This window comes from Rattus norvegicus, chromosome 5 (assembly GCF_036323735.1).
Source record: "Rattus norvegicus strain BN/NHsdMcwi chromosome 5, GRCr8, whole genome shotgun sequence".
Classification (NCBI taxonomy): domain Eukaryota; kingdom Metazoa; phylum Chordata; class Mammalia; order Rodentia; family Muridae; genus Rattus; species Rattus norvegicus.
In genome coordinates, this window is record NC_086023.1 from 55,242,161 (window position 1) to 55,260,611 (window position 18,451).

Here is an 18,451-nt window from a genome sequence, read left to right on the forward strand (position 1 = left end):
TTTGGATAATATTGGTATGAGGTCTTCTATGAAGGTTTGATAGAATTCTGCACTAAACCCGTCTGGACCTGGGCTCTTTTTGGTTGGGAGACCTTTAATGACTGCTTCTATTTCCTTAGGAGTTATGGGGTTGTTTAACTGGTTTATCTGTTCCTGATTTAACTTCGATACCTGGTATGTGTCTAGGAAATTGTCCATTTCCTGAACATTTTCAAATTTTGTTGAATATAGGTTTTTATAGTAAGATCTGATGATTTTTTGAATTTCCTCTGAATCTGTAGTTATGTCTCCCTTTTCATTTCTGATTTTGTTAATTTGGACGCACTCTCTGTGTCCTCTCATTAGTCTGGCTAAGGGTTTATCTATCTTGTTGATTTTCTCAAAGAACCAACTTTTGGTTCTGTTGATTCTTTCTATGGTCCTCTTTGTTTCTACTTGGTTGATTTCAGCTCTGAGTTTGATTATTTCCTGCCTTCTACTCCTCCTGGGTGTATTTGCTTCTTTTTGTTCTAGAGCTTTTAGGTGTGCTGTCAAGCTGCTGACATATGCTCTTTCCTGTTTCTTTCTGCAGGCACTCAGCGCTATGAGTTTTCCTCTTAGCACAGCTTTCATTGTGTCCCATAAGTTTGAGTATGTTGTATCTTCATTTTCATTAAATTCTAAAAAGTTTTTAATTTCTTTCTTTCTTTCTTCCTTGACCAGGTTATCATTGAGTAGAGCATTGTTCAATTTCCACGTATATGTGGGCATTCTTCCCTTATTGTTATTGAAGACCAGTTTTAGGCCGTGGTGGACCGATAGCACGCATTGGATTATTTCTATCTTTCTGTACCTCTTGAGGCCCGTTTTTTGACCAATTATATGGTCAATTTTGGAGAAAGTACCATGAGGAGCTGAGAAGAAGGTATATCCTTTTGCTTTAGGATAGAATGTTCTATAAATATCCGTTAAGTCCATTTGGCTCATGACTTCTCTTAGTCTGTCGACATCACTGTTTAATTTCTGTTTCCATGATCTGTCCATTGATGAGAGTGGGGTGTTGAAATCTCCCACTATTATTGTGTGAGGTGCAATGTGTGTTTTGAGCTTTAGTAAGGTTTCTTTTACGTATGTAGGTGCCCTTGTATTTGGGGCATAGATATTTAGGATTGAGAGTTCATCTTGGTTGATTTTTCCTTTGATGAATATGAAGTGTCCTTCCTTATCTTTTTTGATGACTTTTAGTTGGAAATTGATTTTATTTGATATTAGAATGGCTACTCCAGCTTGCTTCTTCTGACCATTTGCTTGGAAAGTTGTTTTCCAGCCTTTCACTCTGAGGTAGTGTCTGTCTTTGTCTCTGAGGTGTGTTTCCTGTAGGCAGCAGAATGCAGGGTCCTCGTTGCGTATCCAGTTTGTTAATCTATGTCTTTTTATTGGGGAGTTGAGGCCATTGATATTGAGAGATATTAAGGAATAGTGATTATTGATTCCCTTTTTATTCATATTTGGATGTGAGGTTATGTTTGTGTGCTTTCATTCTCTTTGTTTTGTTGCCAAGACGATTAGTTTCTTGCTTCTTCTAGGGTATAGCTTGCCTCCTTATGTTGGGCTTTACCATTTATTATCCTTTGTAGTGCTGGATTTGTAGAAAGATATTGTGTAAATTTGGTTTTGTCATGGAATATCTTGGTTTCTCCATCAATGTTAATTGAGAGTTTTGCTGGATACAGTAACCTGGGCTGGCATTTGTGTTCTCTTAGGGTCTTTATGACATCAGTCCAGGATCTTCTGGCCTTCATAGTTTCTGGCGAGAAGTCTGGTGTGATTCTGATAGGTCTCCCTTTATATGTTACTTGACCTTTTTCCCTTACTGCTTTTAATATTCTTTCTTTATTTTGTGTGTTTGGTGTTTTGACAATTATGTGACGGGAGGTGTTTCTTTTCTGGTCCAATCTACTTGGAGTTCTGTAGGCTTCTTGTATGTCTATGGGTATCTCTTTTTTTAGGTTAGGGAAGTTTTCTTCTATGATTTTGTTGAAGATATTTACTGGTCCTTTGAGCTGGGAGTCTTCACTCTCTTCTATACCTATTATCCTTAGGTTTGATCTTCTCATTGAGTCCTGGATTTCCTGTATGTTTTGGACCAGTAGCTTTTTCTGCTTTACATTATCTTTGACAGTTGAGTCAATGATTTCTATGGAATCTTCTGCTCCTGAGATTCTCTCTTCCATCTCTTGTATTCTGTTGGTGAAGCTTCTATCTACAGCTCCTTGTCTCTTCTTTTGGTTTTCTATATCCAGGGTTGTTTCCATGTGTTCTTTCTTGATTGCTTCTATTTCCATTTTTAATTCCTTCAACTGTTTGATTGTGTTTTCCTGGAATTCTTTCAGGGATTTTTGTGTCTCCTCTCTATGGGCTTCTACTTGTTTATTTATGTTTTCCTGGAATTCTTTCAGGGATTTTTGCAATTCCTCTCTGTAGGCTTCTACTTGTTCTCTAAGGGAGTTCTTCATGTCTTTCTTGAAGTCCTCCAGCATCATGATCAAATATGATTTTGAAACTAGATCTTGCTTTTCTGGTGTGTTTGGATATTCCGTGTTTGCTTTGGTGGGAGAATTGGGCTCCGATGATGCCATGTAGTCTTGGTTTCTGTTGCTTGTGTTCCTGCGCTTGCCTCTCGCCATCAGATTATCTCTAGTGTTACTTTGTTCTGCTATTTCTGACAGTGGCTAGACTGTCCTATAAGTCTGTGTGTCAGGAGTGCTGTAGACCTGTTTTCCTCTCTTTCAGTCAGTTTTGGGGACAGAGTGTTCTGCTTTCGGTCGTGTAGTTTTTCCTCTCTACAGGTCTTCAGCTGTTCTTGTGGGCCTGTGTCTTGAGTTTACCAGGCAGCTTTCTTGCAGCAGAAAATTTGGTCTTACCTGTGGTCCTGAGGCTCAAGTTCGCTCATGGGTGCTGCCCACAGGCTCTCTGCAGCGGCAGCAATCAGGAAGACCTGTGCCGCCCCTTCCGGGAGCTTCAGTGCACCAGGATTCCAGACTGTCTTTGGCTTTTTCCTCTGGCGTCCGAGATGTGTGTGCAGGGAGCAGTCTCTTCTGGTTTCCCAGGCTTGTCTGCCTCTCTGAAGGTTTAGCTCTCCCTCCCACGGGATTTGGGTGCAGAGAACTGTTGATCCGGTCTGTTTCTTTCAGGTTCCGGTGGTGTCTCAGGCGCAGGGGTCCTGCCGCTCCTGGGCCCTCCCCCACGGGAGCCCAGAGGCCTTATACAGTTCCCTCTTGGGCCAGGGATGTGGGCAGGGGTGAGCAGTGTTGGTGGTCTCTTCCGCTCTGCAGCCTCAGGAGTGCCCACCTGACCAGGAGGTTGGGTCTCTCTCTCACTGGGTCTGGGAGCAGAGAGCTGCTGTGGGCCGGGATCCGCGGGTCAGAAGATTTTTTTAAAAGGAAATCTGAGTTGCTATGAGATGCTATTTGAGTTCTGAACTCTGAGAGGTGCATGTTAATTCCAAACAAAGCCTTTAATCACAATATCTTTTGTCAAAGTAGGACTAACAGTGATCTTCCAAAGCAAGATGGCCAGTAGAGAACAATTTCCCCTAATCACTCTGTGTAAGGGATCTTCACTGAAACCAGGAGCTACCTAGTAGACTAAGGAACGCTAAAGGTTTATCAGAGATCAATCTCCAATGTTGCTTGTCTCAGCCACATCTTTCACTAAAACAAAACTGCACATTCAACAGCATCGAATCAATTTATGAAGCAGCCAGTGACTCCACATACAAGGAAATGACCTCACTTGTTCTCTTCCTTCTGCTGTTCACTCAAGAAACTCTTACTGAACAATTACCATGTGGACAGGGCTGGGATTTAAAGGCACACTTGAGAGAAAGATTGAATGGGTTAAAAGGCAATGGCTAGCTACTAGATATTCTGAAATGTCTTTCTTTTATCCCCTGTGAATATTAAAGAGATTTTAAAAATGTATATATGCATACATATTGTGTGTGTGTGTCTGTGTACATATGCCACATAAATGCCTGCTGAGCAGAGAGAGAGAGAGAGAGAGAGAGAGAGAGACAGAGAGAGACAGAGAGAGACAGACAGACAGAGACAGAGAGAAACAGAGACAGACAGAGACACACACAGAGAGAGAGAGATCCCCAGTAATTTAAATAGGCAATTGTGATCCTAATGACATTCTAAACATGCTAAGAATGGAACACAGGCCTTTTGCAAGGGCAATAAGTGCTCTTAATTACTGAACCATCTTTCTAGCCCCGAACCCTTTTCTTGTTATAAGATACTGTTCTAAAAGAACAAAATGTTGGAGAAAATATGATGAAATTATTGGTACCATTTTTTCAGATAATTCCAATGAACTAACTTCTACCTATTAAGAGTACATAAGCAGTCATAATTATGAATTGCCTCACAGTATGGAATTTCTTAGGTATCAGCAGTATGTATGTGTGTATCCATAGGCAGAGTCTGCATATATATGACTTCCTCTGTAGAAGCTGTAACAAAACTTTGGTTGTCTTTCTCTATGCCTTCCTGACTTATGGCCTTGAGTTAGAATCCATCACCTGATGGGAAGCTTTCCTTTATTCTTAGGATAGCTGGTTCACAATTTCTTGAGATCAGCCTACTAACAATTCTAGTTCTATAGGTAAGTATAGCCATGTCCAGTTTCTTACATGGGTGCTGGAATATTGAACTCAGAACATGGGTCCCCGTACTTTCTAAGCAAGTGCTCTTACTCTTAAATCCATCTCCCTAGACCCCACCCCACAATTATTTTTATAACAACCCTCTGACAAATAGGATGAAGAACCATGCTAACTTATAAACCAAGTGTAGACACATGAGCAGCTTAGTCAAAGTTACAAGAGACACACTTCACAGATGAGGATTTTGTGGTATTAGATGGAGTTTGGTTTCAAGGCACAAATTTAAGAAGCAAAGACTCAGCAGGTGGGCACTCCTTTCCCTTCTAGGGACACAGAGAGGCTTCTTCCACAGGACTTAGACTGTACAGTGAATGGCCACTCTGGGTTGAACCCAGGCTCTTTTGTGGGACATTCTAATGGGATTCTCATTTGTCATATTTTTCAGAAGAATTCATATCATATCACTTCAGAAAGGCCTGCAAAGGTGAGCTGGATCTATGTGAAAGATGCCAAAGCAGGAAGAAACTCAAAAGATGATTTCACTGAATTGAAAACTGATTAGCAATGTTAGAATAAAACCTAATGCCTTTGAGATATTTCTTAAGTCTTCTCGTATGTGTTTCTTTGTGTAATTAAAACTTGGGGGAATGCCGTGAATATATGCAAGAGTAAAACCACTCTTTACACATTCTACCCAGCATTATACTGAGGCTCTTAGGGAAGCAATTGTGAAAGAAACAAAAGAGGGGATTATGGATAGCAAAGGAAGCTACAAAGATTAACTCTGTTAAGTGCAATCTTACATATAGAAAATCCTGAATATGAAATCTATTATAATTAATAAATGAATGGGGATGTAAAACATAAAGGGTACTCCTGAACAATCAGAACATGGAGCCACAGAGATAATTCTGTTAGTAACAGCACTAACACTACCATTGCTGTAGTACAGATACAATGCTGTACATATAGATTCATTCTACTTTCCTGCTTTTCAGAAATGAGAAAGCTGATTTAGAATTCACAGAGATCTAAAGGGGACCTCAAAGGAGCCAGCACAATTCTGAAATAGAAGAATAATGTTGAATCTTAGTTTGAAAACTTACTAAAAAATGATGGTAATCAAAACTGTGTGATAAAACATAGACATATAGACAGAATAGATTTAAAGTCCAGAAATAAATCCATTGATTTTTTTTTGTTAAGATAATACTAACACAATTCAAAGAAGAAACAGTGCTCTTTTTTCGATACTAAGTGGTACCAAAATAACTAGATACCCGTATGTTTATGAACATATGAATAGCAAAATTCTTAGAAGAAAAGGTAGAGGTAAATCATCATGAATTTGACTCAGATAAAACCTTAATTGTAATACCCAAATTATAAGTGAAGAGAGGAAAAGACAAATTGAATTGGTCTCTAAGTAATTTTTTTTGCTTTATATAATAGTGGTAATAAAATGAACAAGTGAGCCTAAGAACAAAGAAAACATTTACAAATCATTTATCTGATAGAAGAGCTATATCTAGGCTATGTATAAATCCCATTGATTTTTTTTTTTGTTCTTTTTTTCGGAGCTGGGGACCGAACCCAGGGCCTTGCGCTTCCTAGGTAAGCGCTCTACCACTGAGCTAAATCCCCAGCCCCAATCCCATTGATTTTAATATTAAAATATAAGTAATCCAATTAGAATAAGTAAACATTTTGAACACTTTACACAAAAATAATTTTAAAAAAATCATAAAGTATTTGAGTAGATATAAACATCATTAACTTTCAGAAAAAGCAGGTGAGAAGCTCACGAACATATACTTCCACTGTAAGGATGATGATTTAAAAAATGGTAGAAAAGTCACCCCTTAGTAGAAACCTGAAAACATGGAATCCCTCATGTGTTTCTGGTGAGAATGGATAATTTTTGGAAACCAACTGAGTAAACCCACAGGAACAATGGTTATAGAGATCACATCACCCAGAAATCCTTATATTATGTCTATGCAAAAACTCTGCACATGAATATTCATAGCTCTATTTTTTTTATTAATTCATCAGTAGCTTTTTTTTTTTTATTAACTTGAGTATTTATTTACATTTCGAGTGATATTCCCTTTCCCGGTTTCTGGGCAAACATCCCCCTCCCCCCTCCCCTCCTTTGTGGGTGTTCCCCTCCCCATCCTCCCCCCATTGCCGCCCTCCCCCCAACAGTCTAGTTCACTGGGGGTTCAGTCTTGGCAGGACCCAGGGCTTCCCCTTCCACTGGTGCTCTTACTAGGATATTCATTGCTACCTATGGGGTCAGAGTCCAGAGTCAGTCCATGTATAGTCTTTAGGTAGTGGCTTAGTCCCTGGAAGCTCTGGTTGCTTGGCATTGTTGTACATATGGGGTCTCGAGCCCCTTCAAGCTCTTCCAGTTCTTTCTCTGATTCCTTCAACGGGGGACCTATTCTCAGTTCAGTGGTTTGCTGCTGGCATTCGCCTCTGTATTTGCTGTATTCTGGCTGTGTCTCTCAGGAGCGATCTACATCCGGCTCCTGTCTGCTGCACTTCTTTGCTTCATCCATCTTGTCTAATTGGGTGGCTGTATATGTATGGGCCACATGTGGGGCAGGCTCTGAATGGGTGTTCCTTCTGTGTCTGTTTTAATCTTTGCCTCTCTATTCCCTGCCAAGGGTATTCTTGTTCCCCTTTTAAAGAAGGACTGAAGCATTCACATTTTGATCATCTGTCTTGAGTTTCATTTGTTCTAGGCATCTAGGGTAATTCAAGCATTTGGGCTAATAGCCACTTATCAATGAGTGCATACCATGTGTGTTTCTCTGTGATTGGGTTACCTCACTCAGGATGATATTTTCCCGTTCCAACCATTTGCCTACGAATTTCATAAAGTCATTGTTTTTGATAGCTGAGTAATATTCCATTGTGTAGATGTACCACATTTTCTGTATCCATTCCTCTGTTGAAGGGCATTTGGGTTCTTTCCAGCTTCTGGCTATTATAAATAAGGCTGCCATGAACATAGTGTAGCACGTGTCTTTTTTATATGTTGGGGCATCTTTTGGTATATGCCCAAGAGACGTATAGCTGGATCCTCAGGCAATTCAATGTCCAATTTTCTGAGGAACCTCCAGACTGATTTCCAGAACTGTTGTACCAGTCTGCAATCCCACCAACAGTGGAGGAGTGTTCCTCTTTCTCCGCATCCTCGCCAGCATCTGCTGTCACCTGAGTTTTTGATCTTAGCCATTCTCACTGGTGTGAGGTGAAATCTCAGGGTTGTTTTGATTTGCATTTCCCTTATGACTAAAGATGTTGAACATTTCTTGGGTGTTTCTCAGCCATTCGGCATTCCTCAGCTGTGAATTCTTTGTTTAGCTCTGAACTCCATTTTTTAATAGGGTTATTTGTCTCCCTGCGGTCTAACTTCTTGAGTTCTTTGTATATTTTGGATATAAGGCCTCTATCTGTTGTAGGACTGGTAAAGATTTTTCCCCAATCTGTTGGTTGCCGTTTTGTCCTAACCACAGTGTCCTTTGCCTTACAGATGCTTTGCAGTTTTATGAGATCCCATTTGTCGATTCTTGATCTTAGAGCATAAGCCATTGGTGTTTTGTTCAGGAAATTTTTTCCAGTGCCCATGTGTTCCAGATGCTTCCCTAGTTTTTCTTCTATTAGTTTGAGTGTATCTGGTTTGATGTGGAGGTCCTTGATCCACTTGGACTCAAGCTTTGTACAGGGTGATAAGCATGGATCAATCTGCATTCTTCTACATGTTGACCTCCAGTTGAACCAGCACCATTTGCTGAAAATGCTATCTTTTTTCCATTGGATGGTTTTGGCTCCTTTGTCAAAAACCAAGTGCCCATAGGTGTGTGGGTTCATTTCTGGGTCTTCAATTCTATTCCATTGGTCTATCTGTCTGTCTCTGTACCAATACCATGCAGTTTTTATCACTATTGCTCGGTAATACTGCTTGAGTTCAGGGATAGTGATTCTCCCTGAAGTCCTTTTATTGTTGAGGATAGTTTTAGCTATCCTGGGTTTTTGTTATTCCAGATGAATTTGCAAATTGTTCTGTCTAACTCTTTGAAGAATTGGATTGGTATTTTGATGGGGATTGCATTGAATTTGTAGATCACTTTTGGTAAAATGGCCATTTTTACTATATTAATCCTGCCAATCCATGAGCATGGGAGATCTTTCCATCTTCTGAGGTCTTCTTCAATTTCTTTCTTCAGAGCCTTGAAGTTCTTATTGTACAGATCTTTTACTTGCTTGGTTAAAGTTACACCGAGGTACTTTATATTATTTGGGTCTATTATGAAGGGTGTCGTTTCCCTAATTTCTTTCTCGGCTTGTTTCTCTTTTGTGTAGAGGAAGGCTACTGATTTGAGTTAATTTTATACCCAGCCACTTTGCTGAAGTTGTTTATCAGCTTTAGTAGTTCTCTGGTGGAACTTTTGGGATCACTTAAATATACTATCATATCATCTGCAAATAGTGATATTTTGACTTCTTTTCTGATCTGTATCCCCTTGACCTCCTTTTGTTGTCTGATTGCTCTGGCTAGAACTTCGAGAACTATATTGAATAAGTAGGGAGAGAGTGGGAAGCCTTGTCTAGTCCCTGATTTTAATGGGATTGATTCAAGTTTCTCTCCATTTAGTTTAATGTTAGCAACTGGTTTGCTGTATATGGCTCTTACTATGTTTAGGTATGGGCCTTGAATTCATAGCACTATTTTTATACCAACCAAAAAGTATAAATGTCCATCAACTGATAAAGGGGGAAGGTGATTAACCACACACACACATACACACACACACACACACACACACACACATACACATGCATGCACATGCGCGTGCACACACACACACACACATGCAGTGGGGGATCCTTTTTCAACCACCATAACCCATCTTTTCCCTAAATATAATCTTACACAGAGACCCAATGTACAAGGCACAGAGAATTCCAATTTCTATGGTCTTAAATGAAGCTACAGATTCATGATTTCACCCACACATGAGTGTTCCTTAAGTCCCTGCAGCATCTCAACATCACTATAGAATATTCTGAATTTAGACGTTTCTGTAGCATTTAAAAAGAAAACAGTCTGGTTTACCTTTAACTATTAATATTATATTTCTAATTACTCACTGGCACTGCTTCCAGTACAAAACCAGGTGTTATTTTTATGTAAAGGAAGAGGTCAGTTAACATAAGAGACAAACCAGTAATGTAGGACTCAAGATCATAGTCAGAAATCACATCAGAATTGCCATACATCACAGAAAATCAGCAGTGAGGAATATGTAGAAGTCTCCTGTGAGAACTAACTGCTCTGTCAGACCAGCATTAATTCCTTTTCCAGATGTTACTATTTACTTCTAACTAGGCTTCCTTACAAAAAAGACTTTTAGCAACTCTCTTATCCTCACCCCTCTCTGCCTTGTGCTCTTTTGAAGGACACACTTAAGCCATAGAAAGACACATCTAACCATAGATAAAAGGAAATATATTTGTTTAGGATGGTTCTCTGATAGATCCTGGGATAATGTAAATAATGAAACCTTAAACGTATGAGCTTTTGGAGAAAAATAATTATATACTGTACACATTATCCTGAGTTAGAAAGCAGAACAAACTTGATTGTAGAGGGGTTCGTGAAATAATGCCCAACTTGGGAGTTAAAAGGATAACTTCCAATTGTAGACATTAGGAATAAATGTGAATATCTATGATATCAACCTTTTGTATTTATCCCAAATTTTGACTTAAATTTGATACATACACAAACACCCAATGATTTAACATAGACATAGGTAGTCAGGCAAAAGAGTGAAGTTTTATAGGTTAGTTTTCTATTCTTTTTTGTTAGAAGGAATATGATTTGGTGACCTTCATAAGTTAGAAACTTTATGACCATTGATACTGATGGACTTTATGCATTGTGATTTCAATGGAGAGTTTAAATATCCCAACTTTAGTCACACACTGTGAAGAATACACAGGCTAAGCATTTGTGTTTGCATTTCTAACAAGAGAAGTGGCTTGATGACAATGCCTTTCATGGTGAGCAGTGAAGGAGACCCAAATGGGGCACAATTCAGACGTAACAGATATAAACTAATATGCACCAGGAACTACAATAGATGTCCACTGGATGTTGACTTCAAGTGGGATCCAAGCCTATTAATATAGTCACTACACAGTTTGAGATTCTCATGTGTGACAAGGACCATTTTTGGCTTAGTCAGGGGACATGAGGAAGGGCTGCTTGGGAGCTGCAGAAGAAGCACCTCAAAGTCAGTGGTGGGTACAAGCTGATAGCTCTGTAGTCTGCCAGAGACATCTTGCAGCATGAAATATCACTCTGCTTGAGACAGCTCCCTGCTTGAGACAGCTCTCTCTTGCTAGAATATATTCTCAAAGCTCTTTGGGTAGCTCGTAGATTTTCTGAAAACCTATTATAAATAAAGTCTTGGGTTTTCTAACCACAGACAAAAAGCCTACCAGATAAATCCTAGGAAAGAACTGCAATAGGTCTCCTGATATCTCATCTCTTGCAAATGAAAGCCCAGTCTTTTATTTGCAGATCAATTCAGCCATTTATCTTGGGTTCCATTTGATTATCCCATGAATCATCATTTTAGACCTTAGCCCATTGATTCCTAGAAGATGATAACAAAGAGATATTTTGTAAAGCATAGCCAATGAATTCAGAGATCTACCTGCCTTTGTAGCACAAACAATAAGCTAGCTGTGTAGGATCCTGTCCTTAGATCACTATGCCCAAAATCCCTTTATCTTCTACCATATTATCTTTCTGACAAGCTAGCTCATTAGTGCAACTGCCTCTGTTCTTTTAGTCCATGAAGCCCCTCATTACAATTGATATTGCATCCTTATATTTTGCATAGTTAAGAAATCCTATGAAAGACAGCTCTTACACTGAGTTATGTATTTTTGAACTCATGTTTTCAGAGTTCTTTCTCAGGGTCTTAATGGATGTTCTGAAGATCTCAGCATTACAGAGATACATTCTCACTTGCCCAAATCACAGCCTTTCCAATTATAATGAAGTCATCAACCTTAGCAGGGACATAAAGCAAAATATATACATTATTATATAAACAAGCCCCATGACCAGCTACTATCAACAATGGTGGAGGTTCTGCTGGCTCTGCTTCAGTGGTGGAAATCTTTGTCACACTGTCCCTTGTGCATCATGCCGGGATTGGCACATGTGATTATCATAGGATTGCAGAATATTCTTTTTCTTTAACGTCTTCTAAAACTTGTTGAGTATTTCATTTGCAAACTTTATAACTATCCAAATCCATTCTCCCCTATATTCCTTAGTAGATTGATTTGGAACGTCCCTAGAAAAGGGAATTTAACTCTTGTTGCCATCATGTAAAATGAATCATATTTTTTATAATCTGATTTATCATATCTGTAAGATCATGACTATCTCTTCACTAATTATAAGAGTTTCTAAAGTTCTGCTTAATTGCCTTTGGACATGTGATCAAAGGCTTATATAGGTTGTCCGTGGATTACCATTTAGTGATTAAAAAGGATTTACTTATTGAAGTCAAGGTTCTAGTCTTCTGCACCATCCTTATGAAAGTCCATTCAATCATAGTAGGGAGAGTGCTGAGTATGTGTTTTTGCAGGACTTTACTTGACTTCACATTCCTGAAGGAATTCTAATGGCACCAGCTTCTCTTTGCTGCAACCCAACTCTTCTTTGTGACATCTCCATAATGCTTGTCACAACCGTTGTTCTAAACACCCTCTTCAAAATGAACTCAAATGGCTTTCATCTGGAATTTGTAGATTTCTCACGTGATTAATTTGATCATAGTTTCCACTCACTACTTCTCTAGATAATATTTAGTTATATCTTAAGGACACATCACTACATTCTTTTATGATGTTTGCATGAAAAAAAATCAATTTGAAGTGGGCTATGAGAAGAAATTTCTTTAAAGTCCTGTTGTTTTTCTCTGATCCTCAGTTTTGGAAGATAACTACAGGTATATGAAAAAATCAATTCCCAGGCTCCACTGTGGCTTGGACTGCATAATTAAATCAAGAAGAATGTCCTAGCATATACTTTTCTTGAAAGGACTCTAGAACAATTGGTATTTATTGCTGGTGATAAGCATTTTTGAGTAGCAAATGCTTTGCCAGTTTTAGAGCTGTATGTTGCTATTACTTTAACATCAGATATCTAAGCTTTGCTTCTTCAGTCTCCATACTTTACAGTAAATAATATTTTTCACATAGAGAGTGTCCTATTTTTGTATATCATTGATGACTCTCCCCTTTTTAACTCTTCATATTTCAGACACATCTTCCCCTTTGTCCCCAAATCTGAGTTATTATATAAGAACCCCAATGTAGAGTGCCAACATTTGGCTTCATGATTATTGATTTCCAACGATTACCAAATACAGGTGTCCAAGTGTGGCAGACAAGAAGATGTTGACAATATCTCTACCACTAATTTCATATCATTAATACTCTCTTTCCATTTTGAAGCCTACGTGTTGCTTTGTGGAAAGGTGCTTGTCTGCTAATATGAAACAGGCTTTCCACAAAGAAATTCCAATTCTTCATTATTCATAAAGATTTCATCTTGGTGATGGAAATCACTGAAGTCAAGAATGTATAGTGCCTTTATCCTCTGAACAGATGACAAGGTTTTAACAAAGAATGAGGTTGTTAAGTGAAAGGGTATTTCTAGTTAAAAAATGAGGATTTCAATGTGGCCCTTTTATTTTCAGTTCTTTTTCAGTTCTTAGGCATACTCCGCCCTAGTAAGCTGAAGAGTATATGCCCTGGGAGTCTTCTCTCTCTATTTCTTCAAATCTGACATCTTACAGACCTGAAATTACAGTGTGTTAATGTGCAAGCCATCTTTAGATACACGAACACAGTTGGTGTGCTTCAGCATCAGGAAAATTATTCTGTAAAATTAGCCTACTGAGCTGGAAGAAAAGAATGCTCGCCAAAGGGGAGGAGGGTGACCAAAATTGTAATCACTAATGGATTTTAATTATAATTGTATAATAGTCTCTTGACAGAAGTACTCCTCATTGTTTTGATAATTTCTGCGACTGGTCCATTAGTCCTCTGCACACTTACACAAGCAGCTAAACTACAATGCATAAGAATGTGAAACTAGCATCTAATTGCACTCTAGAGCTCTGAATTAGATCAATTCAATGGTATGGATCTCACTGTTTTCTATTGGCAAATACTTGGAATCTGAGAAATGACAAGTAGTTTCTATATCATGTCTTAAATTTCCTGTCCATCATCAAGAATATATCAATAAATATCAATCTACTGAATATATCTCAGTAGATTAATATGCACATGTCTTATACATGTTATATATATATATATGTATATGTGTGTGTGTGTGTGTGTGTGTGTGTGTGTGTGAATGTATGTGAGTATACTTTATGGCTTTCTGCCTCTATGGCAAAATATTAAATTGCTTTTATTGATTTACATGGCAGTTATATGCTAAAGGTTTTGTATGAGATAATTCTCTGAAAAAAGTGTTTTTGAGACTCTAAGTATATGTTAAAATTTGAAACTACTACATTGAAGAGGCAAATACTATATGAAAATTAAAATAATCACATAGTTGAGAAATTTCAATAATTAATTGATAATAGGCTTATAAGCTGTATTAATCTTATAAAAACTATTATATAGAACATTGAGATGTTTTAATTCAAAACACACTTGAGTTTTCTATGACTTTCTCACAAAATAACAATTGACTAACCCTTAACAAAACTGAAAAATTTTCAGTAGAAATTAACTTTGGGGTGGTAGATATAATAGAAAATTTCTCTCACTTGAACTTAATGATCTTATTCATCTCACATCAATGATTAAATAAGCCATTTATTACAGTAAGAATTTTGAGACATTTAAGATAAGGCTTTGCTCCTGCATACAAAAATCCATACATATTTTCAACAATCCAATTAATAATTATTAAAACTTTTACTATCAATCCACATAGAATTAAAAAGTAAAGAAAATTTTAACTAATCCATTGTACTGCTAGGTACATGAATACTAAATGATCAATGAAAGTATTAGTTTGGTGCATGCTTCTGCAGGACATATACTAAAATTTACCAATTTGTACAGAGAAGATTAGCATGGCCCCTGTGAAAGCATGACACATAAATTCGTGAAGTGTTACATATTTTTTAAAAAAGGTAATAGTTTGATGTTTAGATAAAAGGAGTGAATCATTCATCTTTCTTCTGTCTTTCAATTCTGTATATTTCAGGTTGACTAGCTAAATTTCCTTATTAGATTTTGCTTATGATATTGGAAAAGTTTCACAAAATACTCAAGAGAGGAAGTACAGAGACAAAGTGTGAAGCAGAGACTGAAGGAAAGGCCATCCAGAGACTGCCCCACCCAGGATTCCATCCCATGTGCAGCCACCAAATCTAGATACTATTGCGGATGCCAAGAAGTGCTTAATGACAGGAACTTGCTGTCTCCTGAGAGGCTTTGCCAGAACCTGAGAAATACAGAGGTGGATGCTTGCAGTCAACCATTGGACTGAGCATGGGGTCACCAATAGAGGAGTTAGAGAAAGGACTGAAGGATCTGAAGGGGTTTGCAACCCATAGGAAGAACAACAATATCAACCAACCAGACATCCTAGAGTTCCTGGGGACTAAACCACCAACCAAAGAATACACATGGAAGGATCCCTGGCTCCATCCACATATGTAGCAGAAGATGTCCCTTTTGGACTTCCATGGGAGGAGAGGAACTTGGTCCTGTGAAGACTCAATGGTCCAGTGTAGAGAAATGCCAAGACAGGAAGGCAGAGGTTGGTGGTTGGATAGGGAACACGCTCATTGGAGCAGGGGAATAGGGGATGGGATAGAGTGTTTCCAGAAGAGAAACTAGGAATGGGGATAACATTTGAAATGTAAATAAATAAAATACACCCCAAAAATCCAAAAAAAAAATTCAAAGGGTTCTTCATTCGTTTTAAACATTTACCTATCATACATAGTAGATATAATTATGAATTTTACTAAATATTTCTGATTCAGTAGTGAGTTAAAGTGATTGGACATTGATTAAACAAAAGCAGGTCCTGTGAGCACACATTATAAATTGTGCTGAACATTATTGAGGGAAAGTAAATGAATACCTGCACAAAAGATACTCTGTTAGGAATGTATTCAGGGAATCTATATATACACTGATGATCAAGGTTGTTTTTTTTTCATTTGATCTTAATTTCATGACCGCTGACCTTTATGTTTTAGTTTTAATTTGTTTCTTCCACTGCATTCTAGTTGACGTCTATGATAAGTTTAGTTTATTTCCTTTAGATTCCAAATACGACCAAAAGTTACATTAATCCTGGCAATTGATTCAATGGAATGTGATTAGGTAGCTCAGTTAGCAGAGGCATGGTTTAATGTCCAGGAGTTTTGAGGTAATTCTCACCCTTCCTAAACATTCATGTCTGAAGACTGAGGTACAACATGCTTTTATAAATATTTCATTTCCTGGGTTGTTTCGATGATGCTCTTAAATCTAAGACTAATGACATGTACCTAAAAAGCACATTACTTTCATTTGGGTCAGAGCCATTAGGATGAGAATCAGCATGTTCAAGCTTATGGTACCTAGCAATACTTTTATTCCCTTTATATTTAGTAATGGGTTCGCACATGTATGCTGTGGTGGTTTGAATGAAAATGGCCCCCATAGGCCCATAGGGAATGGCACTATTGGCAGGTGTGACCTTGTTTGATTAGCTATGGCCATTTGGAGGAGGTATGTGACTAGGAAGTGGGCATGAGCTTTCAGAACCTAAGCCAGGTCACATAGCTCACCATTACTTCCTGCTGATGGTGGATTAAGTTGTAGAACTCTTGGTTCCATTTCCAGAACCATGTCTGCCAGCATCCCTCCATGATGATAATGGACTAAACTTCTAAACTATAAAGTCAGCCACAGTTAAAATTTTTTTTTAGTATTTTATAATATAGATTTTTATTGTTCCAAGCATCTAGCATTAAGAATCAGGTAGTAGATTACTAAACAACTTACCATACTTACCATACTCAGTTTGCAATAATATACATGCAATAATATACACTGACAATTTTATGTAACAAGTGAGATATTCTTAGTTATAAGGCATACTGTCATTTGTATATGCATTGTTCTCATATATTGTTCTTGTCTAGCGATATTTATTATAGTTCAGATGAACTTTTTATCATTTTCTATGAAACGTTTTTATTGGATATTTTATTTATTTAAATTTCAAATATTATCCTTTTTCTCAGTATCCCCTCTGGAAACCCCCTATCCCAGTTCAGACCCCCCATTCTATGAGAATGCTCCCTGACCCAGCTACCCACTCTTTCCTGCCTCCACACCCTAGCATTCCCCTATACTGGAGCATCCAGCCTTCACAGGACCAAGGGCCTCTCCTCCCAATTAATGCCTGACAAGGCCATTCTCTGCTACATATGCTACTGGGGCCAACAGTCACTCCATGTGTACTCTTTGGTTGGTGGTTTAGTCCCTCAGAGCTCTAGGGGTTGGTTGATATTGTTATTTTTCCTATGGGTTGCAAACCCCTTCAGCTCCTTCAGTTCTTTCTCTAACTCCTCCATTGGGGAATCCATGCTCAGTTCAATGGTTGACTGCTGGTATCCACCTCTGTATTTTTCAGGTTCTTGAAGAGCCTCTCAGGAGACAGCTATATTAGGTTGCTGTCAGCAAACACTTTTTGGCATCTGCAAAAGTGTCTGGTTTTGGTGACTGTATATGGGATCCCCAGGTGGGGCACTCTCTGGATGACATTTCCTCCAGTCTCTTCTCCACATTTTGTCTCTGTATTTCCTCCTGTGAGTATTTTGTTCCCTCTTTTAAGAAGGACTGAAGCATCCATATTTCGGTCTATCTTTTTCTTGAGCTTCATGTGGTCTGTAAATTGTATCTTGCATGTTACAAGCTAATATCCACTTCTCAGTGATTGCATACCATGTGTGTTCTTTGTGACTGGGTTACCTAACTGGAGAGGATATTTTCTAGTTCCATCCTTTTGCCTAAGAGTTTCATGAAGTCATTGTTTTTAATAGTTGAGTAGTATAAATGTACCCCACTTTCTGTATCCATTTCTCTGTTGAAGGACATATGGGTTCTTTCTGGCTTCTGGCTATTATAAATAAGGCTGCTATGAACACAGTGGAGAATTTGTCCTTGGTATATGCTGGAGCATATTTTGGGTATATGCCCAGTAGTGATATAGCTGGGTCCTCAGATAATACTATGTTCAATGATTTCAGGAACTGACAGACTGACTTTCAGAGTGGTTGTACCAGCTTGCAATCCCAGCAACAATCCAGGAGTGTTCCTCTTTCTCCACATCCTTACCAGCATCTGTTGTCACCTGAATTTTTGATCTTAGCCATTCTGACTGGTGTGAGGTAGAAGCTCAGGTTTGTTTGGATTTGCATTTCCCTGATGACTAAGGATGTTGAACGTTTATTTAGGTGTTTCTTGACCATTGTATATTCCTCAGTTGAGAATTCTTTGTTTAGCTCTGTATACCATTTTTTAACAGGGTTATCTGATTCTCTGAGGTCTAACTTCTTGAGTTCTTTCTATATATTGAGTATTAGCCCTCTATTGGAAGAGTTGCTATGGTCATAGTGTCTCTTCATAGCAATAAATTCCTAAATAAAGCACATGGCTAATCTCATC

The 18,451-nt window shown here is 38.3% G+C and overlaps 1 protein-coding gene and 1 non-coding gene across 13 annotated transcripts in view; one reads left to right on the plus strand and one right to left on the minus strand.

Moving 5' to 3' along the window:
• Positions 1–18,451, minus strand: part of Lingo2 (leucine rich repeat and Ig domain containing 2) — a 1,322,423-nt gene that overhangs the window by 75,911 nt on the left and 1,228,061 nt on the right. The window lies entirely within an intron of this gene.
• Positions 14,797–14,902, plus strand: LOC120103215 (U6 spliceosomal RNA). The gene has a single exon (XR_005505307.1). It is a non-coding gene; the product is annotated as a U6 spliceosomal RNA (small nuclear RNA).